The sequence below is a fragment of the Montipora foliosa genome, chromosome 14 (assembly GCF_036669935.1).
Source record: "Montipora foliosa isolate CH-2021 chromosome 14, ASM3666993v2, whole genome shotgun sequence".
Taxonomy (NCBI): Eukaryota; Metazoa; Cnidaria; class Anthozoa; order Scleractinia; family Acroporidae; genus Montipora; species Montipora foliosa.
Genome location: NC_090882.1, coordinates 9,946,356 through 9,949,977, shown reverse-complemented (window position 1 = coordinate 9,949,977; position 3,622 = coordinate 9,946,356).

Below are 3,622 nucleotides of genomic sequence, written 5' to 3'. Positions count from 1 at the left end.
TGTATTTTTTAACGAGTTTGTCATTTTTCCGGTTTATTTATTCGGATTAAATTTGGAGTTTTGAGCTAACAATTCATGGAGAATTTTTCTTTCAAATCTTCCAATGGTGAGTTCTTGTTATCAATTCGTGTGATATAGCTACATGTACCAAACCAATTTATACCTCATGTTGTCAACCCAGCAGTTTACGGCGAGAGGCAACAAAGAGGTTTTCTTGAGCCATAAAGTAAAGTAATCCGATGTGTGCTTGCAGTTGACCTCTGCCTGTACCGGGCACTGATAAAACCAATAAAGCCAATAAAGTTATAATGAATTTAGGTCATAATTACACTTTAGAAAAAAAGTGCAATATCCTTCAAGTCTGCGTGATAGGCGTTTGACACGCAAATTCAGAGAGCGCGCGCGAGACGCGTGCGCTGTTTGTGGTAATTATCGTTCGCTCGATTTCATCCCCATGTATGCAATCGAACACCTATTACACCGGTTGAAATGAGGCACGGTTGGTTAGGTCGACCGCATCCATAAAACAAGACATCCCGTTATCAATAGATTCATGAACTGCCCGATAAGTAAGCAGAGAGCGAGCGAAATTTATTTGCACCGCGGGAGGCCACTACTCGTGCCAAAAACACGTCAGGCTCCGCTTAAAGGTAAAGCCTGCTACGACGCTAGGGGCCCATCAGGCCGGCGCTTATCTCCGGCCGGCTACTGTAGCATGAAGCGAGAGTATTTCTACTCCTCCCTGGATGGGATGCTAGTCCATCGCTCCACTTAGTTTCCAAAAAACTATTAACTTGAGAACAGGCCCCAATCATGCAGCTTGACTTACCGTTCACGGTCTCGTAAACGTTTTCAACCTTGTTCCCGGGGTCTCTCTTCTCTGCCTCCTTTGTAGGTGAGGAGACAAAGAGAGGGGAGAGCGTTGCGTGACACTGCTACCGGTCTCGTGATTGGAGCGTGATGTGACAGTTCCTGACTATTGCGTAACGTTCAGTAAGCTGAGATTCCCGAACCTTTGTACTCTCCAATAATTTCTTTTCTTGTGTGTAAGTTCCATTGTTGGTAAAAAAAAAAAAAGGCCCGCGCAGACCCTGTTTTCTATTTTGTGCGTTATCCAGTCACGGCTTCTTTGTATTCTCGACCTTGGAGTTTTTGGCCATTTGCAAAAAAATTAAAGACAAAAAACAAAACAAAACAAAATGGTTTATTTGTACTGCACGTAAAAAGGGATACATGAAATAAGAGAATCAAGAGGTCACCTGATGAGCTCAGTGAAGAGCAACGAATGTTTTTTTTCTCTTCCGGAAATCCCAACAGACGACCGACAGCAAAATCTACAGGTTAATAGTCTGAGACGTGATTAGATTACGTAACCTTTCTACATATAAGCAAAAAATAAAATGCAAATAAAGCAAAAACGGCTTTTTAGGTTTCTCGTAATAACCATTTTGGCTAAGTAAAGAGCCTCTTGAATCTTTTAGTGTTTTGTCTTTGCCGCGACAAATACACGCAATTATTTTATACCGTTTCTCTGGTGCTCAGGTCCTGCTCGGTTGCAAAATCCTCCTGGCAAATCAGCAGTAGATCAGTTTGCGCGAGAGCAGTGATTCCAGTATTGAGTCCTTTTATGACTTTCTTATTGTTTCTAATTTAAGACGACCCTTCTTATGAAACTAAATAATTTGGTGTCGATATTTTTGATGCGCAATAAGGAAGAGTACTTAACAATAGAACCTCAGTAAAACAAGAATTTTACGTTACCAATTGTAAATTATTACTGGCGTCTTGATTTCATTTACCGGCGGAGTTGGTTTCTGTGACAGCCAAAATCCATTAGCCGAAAAGACAACACAGACAAGAGTCATTAGATGTAGCTCACTTCTTATCAGCATTTTGGAGGGACGAAAGTGATAGCCTTTGTCTCGTGGTCAGTTTATAAAATAACACGTTCAATGACGTATTTAATGAAAAAAGTTATCCCGGCAGTCATAGACCAGAGCCATTCCACTTCAGTTGTTAAGAACCGCGAGAGAAATTGCACTACTCGACCTTAGCTCTCGCGTTACACACGTTCTGTATGAACACTTGACCCCTGGAGTGTTTTGTCTTGCAATATTTCGGCAGGACTGTTCACGATTCAAGCAGAGTATTGCTTGTCATTCAAGTCAGTTGCATAGAGGGCGGTGTCTGGTATTTATTTCTGAAACCTTATTTGTCAATCATTTCACCGGTTGCAGATGGTTTCATTCTGAATGTGCTTTTATTTGTAACAAAGAAAAATGAGTGTTAAGATCATTTGTGTTACACCATCACCCGGCAGCTGTTATATATGAATCAGTTAGCTAAGCAGTAAAGAAAAGAAAGCCCGCAGTGGAAATATGTTTTTCATGTATAGTCTCCTTGTATCTACATCTCTACAGCTCACTATTTAACTCCGGCCATTTTCACTATTTAACTCCGGGCATTTTCAGTTTCCAAGAACACCTTTCACGCCGGAGATTAACCAAAGTTTTAGAACATACTAATGTACTAGTCAAATCGAAGCTTCAACATCTTCCCTCTCCCCCCTCGGGCATACTCCGGGCATTTGACGCCTTTTCCTGCCCGGGGGGAGGGAATTTGATCATCTTAGTCTTCCAGGGGCGAAGCATTTGATCACCGCTCCTAGGGGGTGGGGAATTCGAATTCATTTGATCACCTGAAATAGACCTATGACGAGGCATTTGAACAGCTTTTTGGCCCGGGGAGGGGGGATTTCAACAAAAATTTTCCAAAAATTCAAATGCCCGGGGGGTTGCCCCAGGGGGATGTTGAAGCTTCGATTTGACTGGTACATAACAACATACGCAAGCTGAGAGTGAATTAAGAAAGTCTTTAAATTATTTTGCTCATTTTTTTTTTTGTTTTTTGTAAGTAGTATAAATAACGGCAAAAGAAATGTAAAACGGTAGTCTACACAGGAAAATTCACTCGAATACTTAGCGAAGTCTTTTAACATTAACAATGTGGTGTTCTGATTGCATGCTACACCGAAGAACAACTTCGTTTAGTTATAGTCGAACTTAGTATGCCACACAACTTCAGTTTAAGAAAATGTTAACAACAACAAAGAAGAACAAGAAAGTTCAGGCTCAGCCCTAAAATAAGTCGTTCGTGTGACTCATTGGGGCCTACAGTACTCAGCAACTCACGGGGGTGGCTTCCGTCGTTCTTGTTTACAGCACGTTTCATTTGCTATCGAAAGCAAGCTCTATTGCAATTGAAGAAATTACGTGACATCGGCTATTCATAAAGAAGGTGGATGTACATGTGTTCAAGGTTAGAAGCTGTAATTCTCGTGATCTTTTGAATTCATAATAGAGAATACTCAATCCACTTTGTTCTTAAAATGTGTTACCAGGAGCCCATGCGTAGGAGCATCCCTATGCATTATATCCTTGAGTCAACCTTTGCGCTTATCTTTCTATTTTTAGAACTAATCCTTCAGCAGGAAACTCACATTTACAACAATTTACATCAATTTGCACAATTTGCATACATTGCTTTTGCTATTTTTGTCCTTGTTCCACAATAACTATATTCTGACTGGCCATTCTAAACAGTGTGTGCAGAGACGAAGAAC